This window comes from Macrobrachium nipponense, chromosome 47 (genome assembly GCF_015104395.2).
Source record: "Macrobrachium nipponense isolate FS-2020 chromosome 47, ASM1510439v2, whole genome shotgun sequence".
NCBI lineage: Eukaryota > Metazoa > Arthropoda > Malacostraca > Decapoda > Palaemonidae > Macrobrachium > Macrobrachium nipponense.
The window spans coordinates 10,131,389-10,154,887 of NC_087222.1; the positions used below are offsets into that span (position 1 = coordinate 10,131,389).

General features: G+C 36.2%; 1 long non-coding RNA gene across 2 annotated transcripts in view; it reads right to left on the bottom strand.

The window, feature by feature from the left end:
* Positions 1-15,737: 15,737 nt before the first annotated feature.
* Positions 15,738-23,499, bottom strand: part of LOC135204700 (uncharacterized) — a 56,310-nt gene continuing 48,548 nt past the window's right edge. For both annotated transcript variants that reach the window (XR_010312304.1, XR_010312305.1), the window contains exons 2-4: positions 22,016-22,120; positions 21,354-21,435; positions 15,738-16,177 (exon numbers count right to left, since the gene is read on the bottom strand). This is a non-coding gene — a long non-coding RNA (uncharacterized LOC135204700). The remainder of the gene's footprint in view (positions 16,178-21,353; positions 21,436-22,015; positions 22,121-23,499) is intronic.

Genomic DNA, 23,499 nt, shown 5'->3' on the forward strand with positions numbered 1-23,499 from the left:
ATTTATACTATTTTTGTACAAGTTTCTTGCCCTTCACTGCCAAACTAAGGAAATCTCTTAAATCTAGTGTTTTCTGAGCATGATAGATTACACAGCTACCTTTCTCATTTCCGAGTCCTGATGGCATCTGTTAGCGTTCTGAATTGCAATTTATATCCAGAGTTCACACGCTTGCTTCTTAGACAAAACGTGGATTTTCAATTTAGAAATTGAGATTTTCTCAGTTGTGAGGGATGTTGCAAACCTTTCTCATTATACTTGAACGCTTAGACGTGCCGGTCTTCTAGTTTCCGAATACATGAAGGTCATGGCAGTGGGATACAAAGGAGATGGGAAAGAACGCATCCATGTAATTGCGAGTTGCATTTTAGATTTATGTTTAAGTTTAGTTTCTACGCTCATTTAACAATTTATAATTCCATGTGTTATTACACAACAAAATTTCATTTTTTTTTTAACCAAATGAGTTTTATTTTTAATTTTGGGTTCAGAAGCATGCTGTCGGTATTACTCCCTAGAATTCAGTATCCCCCCCCCCCCCTCACTTAAAATTCATTGTAAGACTACAGATTTCGGGAGCGTATTTTTGCCGTATGTGAAAGACAGGTTTGCAAACGGATGATTTCAGCGTGTGCATAATCCAGTTGTGCTTAGAATAAAGAATGCCGCAGTTACACAAATGTGATGTAAGCATCATTTGTCTTTTTATATGCTCATAATTGAATAGATAATTATCCATTCGGATGGTTTGTCCTTGCTGTCAAGGGCTGATGAAAGTTCCTCTTCAGTTCATTTGTATAAGCGGGACTCATGATCTATTAGTCTGTTATTTATCACGTGACATGAAATTACGACAATGCCAAACTTTAGCACACCACAATACTTTATAAAAGTAACAATGAATGTTTGACTTGAATGTACCTTGCCCCGCAGCTTTGAATTATGAATCGAGGTCTATTATCGGCGGTTAATAGGCATAAAACACAAAGTCAAAAATTACAATAGAACATCTATGCAAACAAAGAATCAATGGTTATTTGGAATAAAGAATTCATTTAGCGTTAACTTTAAAATAAGCAGTCGTTTTAGGGTATCATCATAGCGGATATCTGTTGCTTAGCCAAGTTTATGATGTCACGTTTCTCTTGTGAAATCACTTCCTTATATTGAAACTCTGCCTGGCCCCTTTAACCTTCCTGTTCATATCGAGTCATTATTATATCCTGTTTCGTTATGCGCGCTCTCTCTCTCTCTCCTCCATTTTTCTCTCGTGTGAATTACGGATGTGTGGTCTCCCACCTCCAACCCCCACATCCCTGTGACTCATGAGGTTTGTTTTCCCTTTGGTAAAATGCGTAGTTCACTGTATTCAGTCATGTCATTGTTTAATAAAAATCCCAGGTGGCTAGAAATTTTAGATTACCTCAACAACTGAAGTGTGGCGTATGTTCACACTGCGCAGACGGCATAAATATGCCGCACCAGTGATGAAATACATGAATAATTGTCATAGTAACCTTGCGTAAATTACGGTTGTCCATTTACAAATTGGTAATATTTGCCAGATGTTCTTGTCGGAGTTTGTGTTCTCTGCGGACTGAAGTACGCAGTAGGCCATGTTGACAAAAGGCTAAGGTCGTAATCTTTGACGCCGCTTTTTCATGTTAACCGATATTATAAGAATAATGATGAACACGTTAATGGACAACGCATCTAACACCACTTTCCTAGAAAATTAGGATTTATATATCCCACCAAATCGTGTCGCTACAGATGCTATAGATTTTTTTTACCAGATATCAAAGCATGAAACTGTCGCGAACCTCTCACAGATGAGAGCGACAACAAAGCTTGAGGTGAAAATGGAGGAAAGTCAAACGTGATCAAAAGTTTCCTTTAAACTTGTACATTTTTTCTTTTTTTTATTTCTGGGGCTGCAGAAATTTAACTGTAAATACATTTTGGTAGACTAGGAAAATTAAAACATTCAGATTTTCTTTAGTTTAATACAGATTTTCTATTAGCAATTTTAATCAAAGTCTCATAACGCTAACACATTCACGTTGTCAAAAATGACATTCAAATTTTAAAATACAGTCAATGTTAATAATATAATCTCTGCACTTTTAATTCCAGACCAGCAGACTCCATACACTACTTCACCAAAAACTTATAATAACAAGGAACTACTATCGGAACAAAAGAATTACAAATGGTTGGGAAAACTGTTTAGGGTATTTTTTTTTTAAAGGAATGTCATTATGCTCTTAATCTGAGGTTCCAAACATTCACTATTTCTCGTGTAATATTGAGAGAGACTTGTAGTTAACAAGAACTAAACAAAAAGGGTGGGAATCCTATTAACTTTAGGAAATCATATTCACGTACATTATCAATATTTTCTTTCCTAAGGTTCATTATATGTTATATCTTAGAATCTGTTCCCTTAAAATAGATAATTATTTCTCAAAGATTATGTCTACTTGCCCATTAGAGGCATCCTAGTAAAAAAAGACAAAAACACTAAAGGGAAATGGGAAGGCTTTTCATGGTATGCTCACCTAAATATCTACAGACACCACTTTTTCACAAACATTTGCAATACACCCGCACTGCATAGACACGCAGTTTGTTTCTTCTGAGCAGCAGAGATGATCCAGTACATCCTGAAACAAAAGAAAAATATTAATTTGCTGCTCTGATACATGATTTCTACTTAAAATTTTAAACAAAATATTAAGAGTTCTATTTTCATTAAACAAAAATATGACAAATTATGAAATTGATTATCCAATTATCAAAACTAAGTCGACTATTAAAGGTTAACACTTCAGAGAATTAGCTCAAAATTAAACTCATTTGGTAAAATAATTATATTTGTATTTTACTGCAGTCTTATTCTTTTTAAGGAGTTCGCAAAGCTTGACAGAAAACAAACAAACATTTGTTGGAGAAGCTGCCCACAAACACGAAGTACCTGAAAGCCCCTTCCTTCCTTCCTCAGCCATTAACCTGACTAATAAAAGTTGAACCTACCAAAATTTCAACAGTTACAAAATCTACATTAGCATCTGTAACTCGATTGGTGCTAACCAACTTAAACTATTGCATTAAATTAAAAAAACACCAGTACTGCATAGCCTCAAACACTATACATACAATTGTAATAAATACATCTATTAAATTTACAGATCTGTAAATATAAACCCATGACCTGAGGTCATGGCATTAGGAGGGTTCTACGTGACCAAAGCAGACCTAGATTACGCTATGCGCTGTCTGCAGTAGCCTGATCTAGCTCAAAGCTTTGTCAACATTTTATGTTTATGATAACTTTGCACAACAACTTCCATGGGAACGGTTGGGACCTGTTAACCTACGCCGGAAACTTGTAACTTCCGAGCCGGCGGACTACGTATGTTTTTTATATGAATTGCTGAGATAGCTAATGTTCCGCTATCGACGCGATGCTTTAGAATGGCAGTTCCGCGCCAACCATCAAACATATCGGTCTTCCGACCGAGCTGCATGGAGTTACAGAATAAAGTTGTTATCTTTGTTCAACTTGCCTGTTTGAATCAATCTCCTTTAGTTAAGAAAGAACCACTCTACTAAGATATCCAGGGAGAGATGAGAGGAACCAGAAATACTTACGAATGACAGTCGTAAGGAGAACACAAAAAGTCTCGCCAAGCGATAAGACTTACATGTGGTGGCAGCGTATAACGAAGAATATAATTAACAAGACCCATATCAGCCGACCGAAGGTCTACAAGAACTAACTTCCACCTTCAACATCAAACTAAACAGAGGAAACGGGATCTTCATCAACGCAACAGTTTTATGAAGACAGCAGCTATGTCCTTCATCGAGAGGAATACAAGCATTTAACACCGACGTTTGAGCAACTGTTGTCACTTATCTTCGAGAATCTACACCGGACGAGAGCAGCATCGAAACATCAACGGAAAGAAGAAAACAAACACAGGGACATCACCCGATCACGAGCAAGGACGCAGAGAGTACAGCTAGAGGCAGTAGTGCAAGGACGGAGGCTGTGACGTCATCAATCTTGGACTTCTCCACGCATCGTGCACCGAGAGAAGACCGTGACGTCATCACGACTTCCGACGCGAGACTTAGACAGGAACTGAGACGTCATCCATGTCAACAATCCTTCGCAATATAATCTGGAGCGAAGTACCATTTTTATCTATTCAGGTCTTTTCCTCAGTGAAGTGTTGTTCATCAAGAGTCGATCATCCAGTATTCTGGGGGTGAGTTGTTCGCCATATTAATCTTCCTTCATTACAGAATCAATCTTCAACTACGAGTTCTCGCCCGCAGATTAATTTTTTTTTTTCTCTTCTCGTTGTTATTAACCGTTTCTTGCAGGAATTCTCCGTATAATATTTTTATCATATCTGTATTTTTGTATCTTTTGGGGGATTTTCCTATTATTACATGGGACGAGTTTAAAATCAGATTACGTGCCGTGTATGGGGGTGAAGAGGCGGTTTAGATGTAGTATTGGCATTGAGAAAATATCCTTAACCAAGCCTCCATGACTCAGCTTAATGTTGTCGAGCGGGCGGCGCTAATTGCCGACCGGCTAAATGAATATCAGGATAGTTTAAAGTAACTCCGGGTGGGTTGCGGGTGCTAAAATCAAAGTGAAAGATTTTATCCGTTTGATCTACCTTACGTCTATCACTGCCATGTTGCCTGAAGCGTTAGTACGGTGTTTTGATAAAAAATTGCAGCCCGACAGTATGGAATTAGATGTGTATAAACAAATAAAAAACACATGTCTAAATGTACCGACCTAGATCCTTCGCCTCATTCAAGTTTTTGCAAAAAATGAGAACAAGCCACAACAAGTAAATGTGGTACATAATAATAATCAAGTTGCAGGGGTGGTTTGTTATAACTGTAAACGACCAGGTCACGATTTCAGACTGTCGGACGCGTTTTTGTTCAATACACAATAGTTCAACTCATTCTATTACCGTTGCTACTTGAGGAATCAACAGCAGAATGCTACAAACACGCAACCAGTTGCCAGTGCAAATAAAAAGAAGGGTCCTCAGTACTATAAAGAAGAAACAACCAAACGGAAATTCTGCACAACAGCAGAAAACAAACAAATCGTGCTTCAGGTACCTCTGTTCCTGGGCCGTCTAGCCAGAACTCGCAAGGGCAAGCGAATTTTCAAGGTGTGATAAACAAAACAAATACCACGTAGTTCACTCCAAGGGGGGAGCGATGTTGGGTCACAATATCAACATCTTTTGTATCAATAATCAGTTTAATTATTTATCAGATCATTGTGAGACAATTGATTTTCCTATGAAACACACGGCCGAATCAAAAAAATCTGTGCAGGTTCCCGTAGATTTGCAACAAATTCATGCAATTATTAGTCAAGACGATTGCGACCAACCTTACATGCAGTAAATTTGGACCATAAGTCATTCACTTTGTTCTTTGATTCTGGTAGTCCACGTAATATCATGGATTTAAGACTCATCATTTACTCTTTCAAATTTCCCTATAGAAAAGTCCGGAATAAGGCTCTCAGGCATAGGGAATAATGAATTAAATGTTGTGGGCGTAACTCATGTACAGTACAAGGTCGGTAAGCGCACGTTTGCTGATACCTTTGTCGTTGTACAAAAACATTAATATGTATCCCGCAGTAATTATCGGATACCCGTCTATGGGCACTCAAAATATTATCTTAGCACCTGCAAAACACGGCGTGTATATCAAGGGAAATTCTATAGGTCTTCTAATACCCTAAAATCAGTTTTAGATAATAAAGAGACAGACAGAGTTGTCACTTACATTACGGAACCAATCACCTGTCTCATAAACCAAGAAATAATACAGGCAACCCAACAGAATCTCGCTCACCCGTAAATATCAGCTTGCACGCAAACTCTCGAGCCTAACGTACTTCAAATATATTAGTGCGTGTAAAGAGAACCTTGCCTGGATCTGAAACATTCCCAATCCTTTCCGAAACTCTGAAAACACACGGATTATCCGTCACACAAGCCATTTATACAGTCGGCTCACAACAACAATGTAACATCGAAGTCTGTAATCATTTGAATACCACTTTAGTAATCCACAAAAATCAACATATCTTGGATGCCGAAGTTTATAAACATCGCATTCTTACCGTAGCTGAGATAAATCACGCTCAATCAGTTGCGGATGAACCCCTTTTCGCAATCTATAAAGAACAAAACAAAATCAATAAGGACATTCAAGAAGAGAAATTCAGCAGAAATTTTTGAATCTTTTAACTAAATATCATGATGTTTTTTACCACTACGGATGGAAACCTTAGGAAAAACGGATGTCATCGAGCATTCAAATAAGGCTCAAGGACAAACAGAAAGTAATCTATGTACCTTCGTACCGACTTCCTATGAAATTTCAGAATGAGATAACAGAGGAAGTAGGTAAAATGTTAAAAGAAGGAGTCATTAGGAAATCAAACAGCCCTTATAATTTTCCGTTAATAGTAGTACCGAAAAAAAAGATCGAACTTGGCGGATATGCGTAGATTTTCGTCGTTTAAATGAAGAAACAATCCCTGACAGATTCCCAGTACCATGTACCGATGATATCCTATCCTTACTAGGTCAGAATAAATATTTCACAAAGCCTAGACTTACTAAAAGGATTTTATCAGATTCCGTTGGAACAAGAGAGTATCCCATACACTGCCTTCAGCACAGCCAGGGGACATTATGAATTTTTGTGTATGCCTTTTGGTTTACGTTGTGCTCCTATAACTTTACTCGTATGATAAACATCGTGTTTGGAGACTTGTTAGGAGATATCCTACATGCCTACATGGACGACCTAGTAATCTTTTCCTTTTCCAACACATTAGAAGAACATTTACGTAAATTGGAGTTAGTGCTACAAAGATTAAGGCAGCATAATTTAAGGGTAAGATAAGTAAGTGTGAATTTTTTAAAACAGAACTAGTCTATCTAGGTTTCACGGTTTCTAGTGAAGGTCTTAAAGTCGTCCATGATAAGGTGTCCGGCTATCCGTAACTTTCCGATACCTACTAACGTCAAGGGAATACAGCAATTTTTAGGATGTAGCGGCTACTATCGCCGCTTCATCCGCAACTACTCAATCATAGCCGCTCCCCACCCTAACCGATCTTATAAAAAAGGGCGTAGATTTTCGTATGGTCTGAAATTCATCAACAGGCGTTCGATAAATGAAAGATGAACTGTGTAGTTCTCCTATCTTGAAATTTCCTGACTTCGGTAAGGAATTTTCATAGCAACAGACGCCTCAGAACCTAGGAGTAGGTGGGGTATTGCTTCAACAATATGATAAACAGTTTTCCCTATAGCTTTTTATTCACGTAAACTGAGACCTTCCGAAAGTAAATATGCAGTAATAGACAAGGAAGGGCTCGCTATTGTTAATTCACTCGTGCACTTTAAATTCATAATATATGGTTATCCGTCAAGGTTCTCACTGATCATAAGCCCTAACCGACTTCTTTAAAGGCTTTAGTCACAGCCCCAAGCGAACTCGGTGGCACATGATCATTCAGACTTTGGCGCGAGGATCGGGTATTTACCTGGGAAAGCAAATATCATGCTGATGCATTATCACGCAACCCCCCTCTTCATCTTGTACCGAGCCATTAGCTGAATTAATAGATATCTCAACCTCCACGCCCATTGTTAAAACTATATCTGAACAGGAAGATCTGGGCTGGAGTGCTGAACTATTACAGACGGAACAAAGAAAAGATCCGCAAATAGAAAAAATCATCATGCGTTAAACGGAAATCCGAAGGAAAAGGAATACCTAAAGTATAAGCAGCAGAATTATATCATACAGGACAATATCCTGTGTAGATCCAGGTGACGAGGAAAACCGCAACACACCGCAGTTGAATAACAACCAGGTGGTGGTGCCTATCTCACTCATACCCACTGTCTTAAAATGGTTTGCATGAAATCCACTGCACGGACACCCGGGTTATACCTTGATGTCACAGAAAGCCAAATCCTTATTTTATTGGCATACGATGCTTACAGATATAAAAAAGCACATAGCAAATTGTCGCACTTGTCAAGAATACAAAGGGCACACGAAGACACCTGTCAGCTAGGGGCTTACCCCGTGCCAAATCAACCCTTTGAAAGAGTACATTTAGATTTATTAACCGGATTTTTACGAGTCAGACAGAGGAAATAAGCACCTCCTAGTAATTATAGACGCTTTGACTCTATATACAGAACTTATAGCGCTTAAAAACAAAAACCGCGGTCGAGTGCGCTAGGAAGTTTTACGAGTGCTACATTTGTAAACATGGAATTCCACACATCATTATCTCAGACTTGGGCGGGGAGTTCAATAATCATTTCCTTTAACTCCTTGTGCGAATTCCTTTGTATAAAGAAAATCAATACCATGATCTATCACCCAGAGTCTAATGGGCTAGTGGAAAGGGCAAATCGTAAGGTTTTAAACATTTTAAGGTCACCTTATGGGGGGGCAGACCCAACTGGGGACATTGCCATACCTGCGGTACTAAGCACACTTAATCTCGTATCATGTGTCTATTAAAATGACACCGCACGAGGCACTGTACGGTATCCCGGCCCGAACGCCTTTCCTTTTCCACTCTTAAAGCCTACAACTAATTTATCAAATCCTCTAAAGGATGTTATGGATGCAAGCATAAGTCGATAATAATAATTCGTAAGAATCTAGAAGAAGCACAAATAATAATGAAAAATCATGATAAAATAGCTAAGCCAACTAGAACATATGCCATGGGCGATCAGGTATACATAGAAGTATACGTACGTAAAGTTTTAAATTATAAACTGACACCTAAGTTTGAAGGCCCGTTTAACATTTTAGAAAATTTAAACGGCCAATAGTGTTAGGGTTCAAAAATGTATCCAAACCCACTGATGTGAGAATAGTCCCATTGGCACATATCAGAATCTAAAGAAAGGTAGATGGAGTGAGGGAAAAAAATGGTTGTATTTATGAAACTTGTATAATAATTTATATATATATCTATTAATCATATTGTATGTAAACCTATTCTTTTACGCGAGTTATTACATATGTTTTACTCATTGCAGGTTTCAAAAATGAATCTGTTATTGTTAGGAGTGATATTGTGTATTCAGACATCTTTGTTGTATGGAAAGAGCGCTAGGAAGAAGAAATAGAATTTAATCATGGCTCGATTATCGAGAGAATAGATGATGTATTCATCGTGTCAAGTAATATTGTTATAGAAGTAGATATGCATGCGATTTTCTTGCCTGAAGATGACGTCCTTAACTTAAAGAATGACCTGTGAGGTTTGCTATTTCCCTTAAGGAAATGCATGAACGTAATTTTCATGCTAACTCAGAGATTTCGCTAGCTCAAAACACTAAGCGTCGCGGAAATGTTGTCTTAGACATACAAAATAAAACCGCGAGGCAGAAGAACTCGCTCGTGACCTGCGATGTGGTCTGTGCGGCCAACAATACTCTTGAACGCCGCAACCCGCTTATTCTGGCTGGACTAAACATCTTAGGATCAGTTGCGAATCTAGGCTTAGGAATCTCAAATCGCCTTAAGATAAATAATCAAATAAAAGAATAGAGTTTTTGCAACACAAACAGAATTGGCTTTATCTGAACTTCGCAGCCAGTTATCTTCGATCAATCAAATAATGAGTATCGTTAATGAACATTCAAATAATATCGATCAGGTCATGGAAGTTCAACATTTGCTGGCTACGTTAGCTTACTATAGTTCGAAAATAGATCATATCCGTGAAAATGAAAAATATCACATTTTATTGAAAAGTCAAAAGATTACGTAGAAGCAATTATGTTAGCAACAAAGGGTGTGTTATCTCCTCACCTCACATGCCTATTAAAGATCTGACGTTAACTTTGGAAACGGAAGGGAGAAACTAGGTTATATTCCTTATTAGATGCCCATAAAGTAGAGTTCTATTATAGCCTAATATCAGTCAGCGTTGCAAAATTATAGAAATTATGATCACAATTCCTTTTGATTCTTCCGATGCTTGGCAATCATACAAAATAGCACCGTTTCCTACTTTCATGACGAATAACTTCAAATCCAGTAATATCCAATTTAACGGGGCATGTACTGATTTCTTCTGATAAGAAAATCATTTACAGTCATTAAAGACTTAGATAAACTCACTCACTGTTCAGAAGCCATGAATAATAAAATTTGTACAGCTGACTCTTTTGAATTCTATCCTATATCAACGGATTCATGTGAGTTAGGCAAAGTGCTAAACGGCTCTCTCTCTCATACAAGCGAAGGTTGTCTGGGGAAACTTTATACCCTTTTACGGTAATAAATTCAAATTACAGGATGAATAATGGTTCCTGGATCCGTTATGATAAGGCCGGATTCGACGTCGTGTGTCCGGACGGTACCACCGCCCATGCCCCTATCTTCGTAGCAGCCGATGGTGTACGGGGACATCTACAAACTACACCGTCAGAGGGTCAACACGATAATACGTGAGAAGGCGTTATCTCGCGAACTACACGTGGGCTTCCACAATCATCCCGTCACTACCTCTCCCATACAACGGGAGAGTGGCTCATGTTGTTTGACGCAAACTGGCTGAGATGACCCACGCGTCACCGACTTATGCAGGTGGAGAAAATCTTCGCTACTACATTCTGCTAGCCGTGTTCAGCGTTGACGGCCATATTGGTTATCGCCGTCAACATCTTTGCTTGGCGTAGGCTGAGGCGTAAACAGAAGGATCTCCAAGGGAACGTATTGGCCCGTCTAGATGACGTACCCGTTAAACTCAAGTCAAGTTTTTGCGTTTAGGGCCGCCTGAAATGCCTGGCACTTCAGTTCGTGCCTAGGGAATTGTCTGGAATTGTGTTGTGTGGAAAAGCGGTCCGTATGCTGGCAAAAATGTAGGACAAGAAAGACTCACGCCTTTGCATTTGAACAGTTAAAGTATCTCCAGGGCGCCTAATAAAGCATTATCGCCCAATATTATACATTAATATATTCTAAAGGTATTTTTCGGGCACCTAATAAAATATATCAGCCCTATATATTGCTTTTCTGCAGATTTCCATAGTTATACTATTATACCATTGTACAATTATATTTATCTATTACAAAGAGTGTCAAGTACTCTTTAACAATTATCCATGATCATACTATAATCAATTATTTAGTAACCATTATTCTTAATCAGGTTACCTGTTATCATATTAATCATGTATACATGTTAATCTTCCTTTTGATTTTTACCTTTTATTATTTTTGGGTACCTAATCATTATTATTACCAAACATGGATCTATACTTTTCCAGCATTTATCTTTGTTTATGAATATGTCAACAAGGGTATGTAACAGAACCTTTTATGCATTTAATCACTTATTATGTTATACCTAGACGTATGTTACGAGCACGCTCCTATGAACAATGTTTAAAGTAATTTTTTTTTTGTTATTCAAGGCTTGAATAGGTAGCAGTCCGAGCCTAATGTAATAATTACATCTATTAAAATTTACAAGATCTGTAAATATAAACCATGAACTGAGGTCATGGCATTAGGAGGGTTCTACGTGACCAAAGCAGACCTAGATTAACGCTATGCGCTGTCTGCAGTAGCCTGATCTAGCTCAAAGCTTTGTCAACATTTTATGTTTATGATAACTTTGCACAACAACTTCCATGGGAAGCGGTGACCTGTTAACCTACGCCGGAAACTTGTAACTTCCGAGCCGGCGGACTACGTATGTTTTTTTATATGAATTGCTGAGATAGCTAATTTGTTCCGCTATCGACGCGATGCTTTTAGAATGGCAGTTCCGCGCCAACCATCAAACATATCGTCTTCCGACCGAGACTGCATCTCCTAGTATGGAGTTACAGAATAAAGTTGTTATCTTTGTTCAACTTGCCTGTTTGAATCATCTCCTTTAGTTAAGAAAGAACACTCTACTAAGATATCCAAGGGAGATGAGAGGAACCAGAAATACTTACGAATGACAGTCGTAAGGAGAACACAAAAAGTCTATCGCCAAGCGATAAGACTTACACAATGAGATATTATAAAGTTTGTACCCAAACTATTAACCCATTGCCTCTAAGTTTCCTATAATTTCAAGATTTGCTGTAAAAATAAAACCTATTTAATAAGAAGTAATCAGTTTTATCTTCAAATTATTTAGCCTAGGAAGATTAAAAAATATTTGACTATCTCCAGACTAACTGATATTGAAGGCTTATTCAGGTCCACCACCATTTCCATAGTGCTCGTAGTAGGACCACCATTATAAAATTCTTTGTAAATTCCACACAAGTTTGATTTTCCATATCATTAACACTGACACCTTCACTGGTTGGATCATCCATCCTTAGATTAAAATCAACGCAGATAAAAGCACTAGCAGGAGATATATTAGTCCAGTCAAAACATTCGACCAAAAGCAGTGTCTCATAATGGCAAAAATGTCCATAAAAATCAGTAGCAACTTTCCAATCTGAAGTGTTTAGACTCCCTACCGATTGTATAATCAGCAATCCTCTTCATTACATAATGTAAGGTTTTGCATTCTCTGAGTTCAGTATATGACCATCTGATATTTGCAACCATGTCAATTTATACAGACATTTCAATAGCAACAGAATATTCTTTTTGCTTCCTTCATCAAGATAACACATTTGTGATACACTCATCACTACATACACATCTGAACCATTCTTCATTATCATTCTATTGCAAGAATGACAGGTCACCGCCGCAGTGATTTTAGTACCCATAGTGACTAGGTTAACCGCATTAAAAGGGGTAGGGGCAGAATAAAAAAAAAAAAAAAATTCTCAGTTTCAAATTGAGTAAAGCGAAAACACGCCCTATCCGCATGTACGCTCTTCATCTGTTCATCCTGAAAAAAATATAAAGTTCATGACTCCTACAAATAAGATTTTAAATTTGCATGACTCATAAAATCTGAAAAGAAGACATTTAAATTCAGACACCTGGAACGATAATAGATTGAAATTCGTGCAGCTTAGATTTTGTAACAGCATTTTCTTTGAATACAAAATTTTCATGAGCAGAGACTTGAACCTGTAGTGTTATGGTCACTAGTTAGCCACAGATCATACATTATTATGACCTATGTGCCACTGTCTCACCGCGTTGAGGCCAGTAGGGGACGTCAATGCCAAGGAAGGATCGGCCTGTCAAAGCCTCCCCTCCCCAGTACTGTCACGGAACCCTAAACCGTGAGGCAAGCCCTAACTAGTAAGGGCGAACCCATCCTAGAAAGGGACTCCCGGAATCAACATTGATATGGTTTCCACACCATACCAATGCCAACCCCAAGTTTCTTTACTTGAAAGTAAAAGGGTTCAAAAGTAGGAAGTAAAGTAAGAGGCGACTTATGCTCCTAGAGCCTGTTCCATGTTAGTAAGTTTGATTTGGTTTCAAGTCTTCAGCTATAAGTGGCAGCTAGCCAAAAGTAGTATCTGAAAACCCCTTCCTTCCTCACCCATTAACTTACAAATATAATTTCAACAGTTACAAAATCTACAGGAGCATCTATAAATTAAGACACATGGAACCATGGAGAGTGAATCCAGAAATAAGATATTTAAATAGAACAATGACTTAATCTGAAAATATATAAATATGAAAAAATTCTATATCGAAGAACAATCGAAGAACTCATCGAAGAATAATTGAAGAACAATCGAAGAACTTTAAGTCATATTTGCACTTTCTTCACCACACTGCTTAGTGCCGTAATATTGCTGTAATTCACGAGCACTGCTTAGTGCTGTTCTATTGCAGTCACTTCCAGCACAAATAGCACCACCTCACTCACTTCACCAGCACTGCTTCGTACTGTTGCTCACTTCACCTGCACTGCTTAACTACTGACAATAATGTATGTACACTAAACTACTAACACTGGTCACTTAACTACTAACACAAAATAATATATGTACAGAAACATTTCACCTACGTCTACCATAAACCCATCGACTCAAATTATTTCAATTCAATAATTTCCTATAAAAGAACTTACCAAAATAATACTTTCTACTATCTGAACACTATTTAGCATCAAATTATTAAATAAACCGAATATCTGCAAACTATTTGGCATTGAATAATTAAATTAACTATCTTCAAACTATTGAGCATCAAATGATTAAATAGACAATTAAATTATTAAGCGCCAAATGATTGAATATACTTTTACTATCTACAAACTAGATATCCTCGATAGATTGAGTAAATTCAAAAATCTGAAAACTAGCTTATCTAGAAATAGGTTATGTAAATTAAATGAACCTGGAATATTTAATTAATTGGGAACGGGAAATAAGGTAATTAAATGGAAAAATGACAATTAGGAAATAAGACACTAAACTATATGAACCTGGAATAATGAGTGAATCCAGGAATAAGATACATGGATCAATTACTTGATCCGGAAAATTTAAATTAAATGAACTTTGAATAAAGAGTGAATCCGGAAATAAGATAAATGGAACTATGACTTAATCAGGAAATAAGTTATAGAAGTTCATGAAAAAACTATCAAAGTTCTACTAAGAACTCATTGAAGAACAATTGAACAATTTAAGTCATATTTGCCGTTTCCTCACCAGCACTGATTAGTGCCATCCTATTGCACTCACTTTACCCGTGTTGCTTAGTACTTTACTATTGCATTCACTTTACGAGTACTGCTTAGTGCCGTACTATTTCACTCACTTCACCCGTGCTGCCTACTGCACTCTTCACAATCACGGCTTAGTGCCATACTAATGTTTTCACTTCATCACTGCTTCGTACTATTTCACTATTCACCTCACTGCTTAACTACTACACAAAAATATATGTACACAATATTCACCTCGTTTACCATAAACCTATAGATTCAAAATTATTTCAGTTCCAGGATTGACAAAGGAAACTTCACCAAAATAATAGTTTTGACTGTGCACAAAATTTAGCATCAAGTGATGAAATAAACTGACTATCTGCAAACTAGTTTGTGTCGAATGATTAAAGAAACTAACGATCCACAAACTATTTAGCATCGAATGATTAAATCCTCCATTATCTGTAAATTATTTATCCTCGAGAGATAACGTAAATTTTCTGACTATCTGAAAAACAATCTAGCCTCGAGAGATTAAACATACTTTAATCTTTTTACCATCCCAAACTATTCAGCCTAGAGATTAGATAAATTCTTGACTATCAGCTAACTATTTAGCCTTGAAAGAAAAAAATACTTTCTTTGACAATAACTATTAGCCTCAACGAGATGAAATAGTTTTTTCTTTTATCTTTTATAAAATAAATCTGTAACTGGCTCTTTTACAAACCTCCAATCCGTGTCAAAATCTGCAACGAGAACTTCAACCCTGTATTTAATTCTTCCGAGTCAAGATAATCCAGGACCCAGTTTCCTTGTAAACAAGATAAATAATCTAATTTGTTATCTCTCCAGGTGTCCATTCAAGTAGGCTTTTGGCATTGGAACATCACTAATTTTTTTTTAGCGAAATGGTAATTAATAAGCATTATAAAGATTCTTTACCAGTTAATAACAATATGTTATTGCAATAAGTTTACAGACTACGAAAGATTAATACTAGAGAGAATGAGCTTCCCGAAATATACCTTATTTTGAAGAAATATATATTTATAATTTACTGCTGCCATATTGGTATCAATTTTTAACCAATCTATTCATTCTTAAAGGAGTTGACCATGGGTGAATTCCGACTGAACACAAATGTGTTGGAGAAACTTCCAACAAAAATCGAATACCCATTTCACAGAGGACAGCACCTGCCCCTAATTCTTCAGAATATGAATCATTTACCATCCACTTACACAAGTACAATCTGGGACGACAAAGTTCCCCAGAAGTGCAATACGTATATTAGAGGCATCCTAGTAAAAAAAGACAAACACTAAAGGAAAAAGGGAAGGCTTTTCATGGTATCCTCACCTAAATATCTACAGACACCACTTTTTCACAAACATTTGTAATACACCCGCACTGCATAGACTAGCAGTTTGTTTCTTCTGAGCAGCAGAGATGATCCAGTACATCCTGAAACAAAAGAAAAATATTAATTTGCTGCTCTGATACAGGATTTCTATATAAAATGTTAAAAAAAATTAGAGTTCTATTTTCATTAGACAAAAACATGACAAATGATGAAATTGATTATCCAATTAACAACACTAAGTTTACCGACTATTAAAGGTTAACACTTCAGAGAATTAGCTCAAAAATAACTCATTTGGTAAAATAATTATGTGTATTTTACTGCAGTCTTATTCTTTTTAAGGAGTTCACAAAGTTTGAAATCTGACCAGAAACAAACAAACATTTGTTGGAGAAGCTGCCCACAAACACTAAGTACCTGAAAGCCCCTTCCTTCCTTCCTCAGCCATTAACCTGACTAATAAAAGTTGAACATTCCAAACTTTCAACAGTTACAAAATCTACATTAGCATCTGTAACTCGATTGGTGCTAATCAACTTAAACTATTGCACTAAATTAAAAAACACCAGTACTGCATAGCCTCAAACACTACTCATACAATGAGATATTATAAAGTTTGTACCCAAACTATTAACCCATTGCCTCAGTTTTCTATAATTTCAGGATTTGCTGTAAAAATAAAACCTATTTAAAGAAGTAATCAGTTTTAACTATCTTCAAATAATTTAGCCTAGGAAAATTAAAAAAATATTTGACTATCTCCAAACTAACTAATATTGAAGGCTTATTCAGGTCCACCACCATTTCCATAGTGCTCGTAGCAGGACCACCATTATAAAATTCTCAGTTTATTCATCAGATGTATCTGATCACAATGCAAATTCCACACTTATGTTTGATTTTCCATATCATTAAACACGGACACCTTCACTGGTTGGATCATCCATCCTTAGATTAAAATCAATGCAGATGAAAAACACTAGCAGGAGATATATCAGTCCAGTCAAGCAGTCTACCAAACTCAACCTTCCCTCGGGAAGTGAAGGAAGAAATGCGCAGGTGGGATCATATCAGCAATCTTGGCAGTTTCATAGTCTTTCAGCCATGTCTCACCAATGGCAAAAATTGCCATAAAATTTTCAGTTAGCAAGTCTCCAATCTGAAGTGTTTGATTTCCTACCGATTGGATATTCACACATTTTAATTTTCTATTAGCAATCATTGCCATGATCTGTATAATCCGCAATCTTCTTCATTACATAATGTAAGGTTTTGCATTCTTTTGAGTTCAGTATATGACCATCTGATATTTGCAACCATGTCAATTTATACAGTTCATTTCAATAGCAACAGTAATATTCTTTTTGCTTCCTTCACCAAGATACACACATTCTTTGTGATACGCTAATCACCACATACACATCTAAACCATTCTCCTTCATTATTATCCTTATTGCAAGAATGACAGGTCACCGCCGCAGTGATTTTAGTACCCATAGTGACTAGGTTAACCGCATTATCGGGGGTAGGGCAAAGTTAAAAAAAATTAGACCGTCAATTCTCAGTTTCAAATTGAGTAAAGCGAAAACACGCCCGATCCGCACGTACGCTCTTCATCCTGAAAAAAGATATTAAAGTTCACGACTCCTACAAATCTGAAAATAAGATATTTAAATTCATGACTCATAAATCTGAAAAGAAGACATTTAAATCCAGACACCGAATTGATAATTAGATTGAAATTCGTGCAGTTAGATTTTGTAACAGAATTTTCTTTGAATACAAAATTTCATGAGCCGAGACTTGAACCTGTGGTGTTATGGTCACTAGTTAGCCACAGATCATACACGATGATCCATGTTGCCACTGTCTCGCCGCGTTGAGGCCATGACCATCGAGACAGTAGGGGACGTCAATGCCAAGGAAGGATCGGCCTGTCAAAGCCTCCCCTCCCCCAGTACTGTCACGGAACCCTAAACCGTGAGGCAAGCCCCTAACTAGTAATCGGCGAACCCTCCTAAGAAAGGGTGACTCCACGGAATCAAGCATTGATCTGGGTTTCACACCATACAATGCCAACCCCAGGTTTCTTTACTTTAAAAGTAAAAGGGGTTCAAAAGTAGGAAGTAAAGTAAGAGGCGACTTATGCTCGTAGAGCCTGTTCCATTGTTAGTAAGTTTGATTTGGTTCAAGTCTTCAGCTATAAGTGGCAGCTAGCCCATAGTAATATCTGAAAACTCCTTCCTTCGTCACCCATTAACTTACAAATATAATTTTACACTAAAATTTCAACTGTTACAAAATTTAAATGTGCATCTATAAATTTAAGACACGTGGAACTGTGGAGAGTGAATCCAGAAATAAGATATTTAAATGGAACAAGGACTAAATCTGAAAATATATAAATATGAAAAAATTCTAGATCGAAGAACAATCGAAGAACTCATCGAAGAACAATTGAAGAACTCATCGAAGAACATTTTAAGAACCCATCGAAGAACTCATCGAAGAACAATTGAAGAACTTTAAATTATATTTGCACTTTTTTCACCACACTAGTTAGTGCCGCAATATTGCCTCAATTCACGAGCACTGCTTAGTGCTGTTCTATTGCAGTCACTTCCAAAACAAATAGTACTGCCTCACTCACTTCACCAGCACTGCTTTGCACTCACTTCATCAGCACTGCCTAACTACTGACAAAATAATATATGTACAATTAACTACTTAGAAAATCATATGTACAGAAACATTCCACCTACGTCTACAATAAACCCATCGACTCAAATTATTTCAATTCAATGATTTCCTATAAAAAACTTACCAAAATAATATTTTTAAGTATCTGAAAACTATATAGTATCAAATTATTAAACATACTATCTGCAAGCTATTTAGCATTGAATAATTAAATAAACTGCCTATCTACAAATTATTTAACGTCAAATAATTTAATACACTTTTACTATTTGCAAAGTACTAATCCTCGAGAGATTGAATAAATTCGAATATCTGAAAACTAATTTATCTGGATATAAGTTATCTAGATTGAATGAACCTGTAATAATGAGTGAATCTGGAAAGAAGGTAATTAAATGGAACAATAACTTAATCCGGAAATAAGATATTTAAATTAAATGAACCTTTAAATTAAATGAACCTGGAATAATGACTGAATCCAGAAATAAGAATTAAATGGAACAATGACTTAATCCGGAAATAAGGTACCTAAATTCATGAAAAAACTATCAAAGAACTCCACAAAGAACAATCAAAGAACTCGTTGAAGATAAATTGAAGAACTTGAGTCATATTTGCAGTTTCTTCACCAGCCCTGATTAGTGCCATACTATTGCACTCACTTCACCCATGCTGCTTAGTGCCGTACTATTGCAGTCACTTGACAAGCATTGCTTGGTGCCGTACTATTGTGGTCACTTCACCAGCACAGATAGCACTACCTCCCCAAGATCCTTTATACACAACCACCACATACACAAACCATATACACTAACCACCACATACACAAACCAATCTCCTTCATTATCATCCTTATTGCAAGAAGGACAGGTCACCACCGCCGTGATTTTTCTAACCTTAGTGACTAGGTTAACCGCATTAATGGGGGAGGGCAGAGGAAAAAAAATTAAAACTGTCAATTCTCTGTTTCAAACAGAGTAAAGAAGAACTTTGTCATATTTGCACTTTCTTCACCACACTTAGTGCCGTACTATTGTCTCACTTCATTAGCACTGCTTAGTGCCGTTCTATTGCATTCACTTCACCAGCACAAACAGCACTACCGCACTCTCTTCACCAGCACTGCTTTGCACGGTTTCACTCACTTCAACAGCACTGCTTAACTACTGACAAAATAATGTATGTACACTTAACTACTAACAAAATATATGTACACAAACATTTCACCTACGTCTACCCAATAAACCCATCGATTCAAATTATTTCAATTCAATGATTTCCTATAAGAAAAACTTACAAATTAATTGTTTTGACTATCTGAACACTAATTAGCATCAAATGATTAAATAAGCCGAATATCTGCAAACTATTTGGCATTGAATAATTAAATTAACTATCTTCAAACTATTTTGCATCGTATGATTAAATAGACAATCTAAAATATTTAGCGCCAAATAATTAGATATACTTTTACTATCTACAAACTACTTATCCTCGATAGATTGAAGAAATTATTCAAAAATCTGAAAACTGGCTTATCTAGAAATAGGTTATGTAAATTAAATGAACCTGGAATATTGAATTAATCGGGAACGGGAAATAAGGTAATTAAATGCAACAATGACAATTCGGAAATAAGACACTTAAAACTATATGAACCTGGAATAATAAGTGAATCCAGAAATAAGATAATGGATCAATGACTTAATCCAGAAATTTTAAATTAAATGAACTTGGAATAAAGAGTGAATCCGGAAATAAGATAATTAAATGGGACTGACTTAATCCGGAAATAAATTATATAAGTTCATGAAAAAACTATCAAAGTTCTACTAAGAACTCATTGAAGAACAATTGAACAATTTAAGTCATATTTGACGTTTCCTCACCAGCACTGATTAGCGCCATCCTATTGCACTCACTTCACCCGTGCTACTTAGTGCTGTACTATTGCACTCACTTCACCCGTGCTGCTTAGTGCCGTACTATTTCACTCACTTCACCCGTGCTGCTTACTGCACTCTTCACAATCACGGCTTAGCGCCATACTATTGTTTTTACTTCATCACTGCTTCGCACTATTGCACTTTTCACCAGCACTGCTTAACTACTAACACAATAAAAATATATGTACACAAATATTTCACCAACGTTTACCATAAACCTATTGATTCAAATTATTTCACTTCCAGGATTTGACAAAAAACTTTACCAAAATAATAGTTTTGACTGTGTGCACAATATTTAGCATCAAGTGATTAAAGAAACTAACAATCCACAAACTATTTAGCATCGAATGATTAAATCCTCTACTACTGTAAATTACTTTTCCTCGAGAGATTAAATCAATTCTCAGACTATCTGAAAACTATCTAGCCTCGAGAGATTGAATATATTTAAATTTTTTACTATCTCCAACTATTCAGCCTAGAGATTAGATCAATTCTTTGACTATCAGCTAACTATTTAGCCTTGAAAGAGTAAATACTTTCTTTGACAATCTATTAACTATTTAGCCTCAACGAGATTAAATAGTTTCTTTTATAAAACAAATCGGTAAATAGCTCTTTTACAAACCTCCATTTCATGTCAAAATCTGCAACGAGAACTTCAACCCTGTATTTAAGTCTTCCGAGTCAAGATAATCCAGCACAGTTTCCTGTAACAAAGATAAAATAATCTTAATTTGTTATCTCTCCAGGTGTCCATTCAAGTAGGCTTTTGGCATTGGAACATCACTTATTTTTTTTAATGAATTAAGAAAATATTTGACCTTTATTTTAATGAAATGGTAATTAATAAGCATTATAAAGATTCTTTACCAATTAATAACAATATGTTATTGCAATAAGTTTACCGACTACAAAAGATTAATACTAGAGAGAATGAGCTTCCCAAAATATAACTTATTTTGAAGAAAAATATATTTATAATTTACTACTGCCATATTGGTATCAATTTTTAACCAATCCATTCATTCTTAAAGGAGTTGACCATGGGTGAATTCTGACCGAACACAAATGTGTTGGAGAAACTTCCAACAAAAATCGAATACCCAATTCACAGAGGCCAGAACCTGCCCCTAATTCTTCAGAATATGAATCATTTACCATCCACTTACACAAGTACAATCTGGGACGACAAAGTTCCCCAGAAGTGCAATACGTATATTAGAGGCATCCTAGTAAAAAAAGACAAACATTAAAGGAAAAAGGGAAGGCTTTTCATGGTACCCTCACCTAAATATCTACAGACACCACTTTTTCGCAAACATTTGTAATACACCCGCACTGCATAGACAACCAGTTTGTTTCTTCTGAGCAGCAGAGATGATCCAGTACATCCTGAAACAAAAGAAAAATATTAATTTGCTGCTCTGATACAGGATTTCTATATAAAATGTTAAAAAAAAAAATTAGAGTTCTATTTTCATTAGACAAAAACATGACAAATGATGAAATTGATTATCCAATTAACAAAACTAAGTTTACAGACTATTAAATGTTAACACTTCAGAGAATTAGTTCAAAAATAACTAATTTGGTAAAATAATTATTTGTATTTTACTGCAGTCTTATTCTTTTTAAGGAGTTCACAAAGTTTGAAATCTGACCAGAAACAAACAAAATTTGTTGGAGAAGCTGCCCACAAACACTAAGTACCTGAAAGCCCCTTCCTTCCTCAGCCATTAACCTGACTAATAAAAGTTGAACATTCCAAACTTTCAACAGTTACAAAATCTACATTAGCATCTAACTCTATTGGTGCTAACCAACTTGAACTATTGCACTAAATTAAAAAACACCAGTACTGCATAGCCTCAAACACTACACATACAATGAGATATTATAAAGTTTGTACCCAAACTATTAACCCATTGCCTCAGTTTTCTATAATTTCAGGATTTACTGTAAAAATAAAACCTATTTAAAGAAGTAATCAGTTTTAACTATCTTCAAATAATTTAGCCTAGGAAAATTAAAAAAATATTTGACTATCTCCAAACTAACTAATATTGAAGGCTTATTCAGGTCCACCACCATTTCCATAGTGCTCGTAGCAGGACCACCATTATAAAATTCTCAGTTTATTCATCAGATTTATTTGATCACATTGCAAATTCCACACTTATGTTTGATTTTCTGTATCATTAAACACTGACACCTTCACTGGTTGGATCATCCATCCTAAGATTAAAATCAATGCAGATAAAAACACTAGCAGGAGACATTTTATCAGTCCAGTCAAGCAGTCTACCAAACTCAACCTTCCCTCGGGAAGTAAAGGAAGCTATGCGCAGGTGGGATCATATCAGCAATCTTGGCAGTTTCATAGTCTTTCAGCCATGTCTCACCAATGGCAAAATTGGCCATAAAATTTTCAGTTAGCAAGCCTCCAATCTGAAGTGTGATTTACTACCGATTGGACATACACTCATTTTAATTTTCTATTAGCAATCATTGCCACGATCTGTATAATCAGCAATCCTTTCCATTACATAATGTAAGTTTTTGCATTCATTTTAGTTCGTATATGCCACTGTTTGATATGCGACCATGACAATTTATAGTTATTTCAAGCAACAGAAATATTCTTTTTGCTTCCTTCACCAAGACACATTCTTTGTGATATTTGCGACATGACAATTTATAGAGTTCATTTCAAAATAGCAAGAAATAATTCTTTTTCTTTTTTGCTTCCTTTTCAACCAAGATACACATCT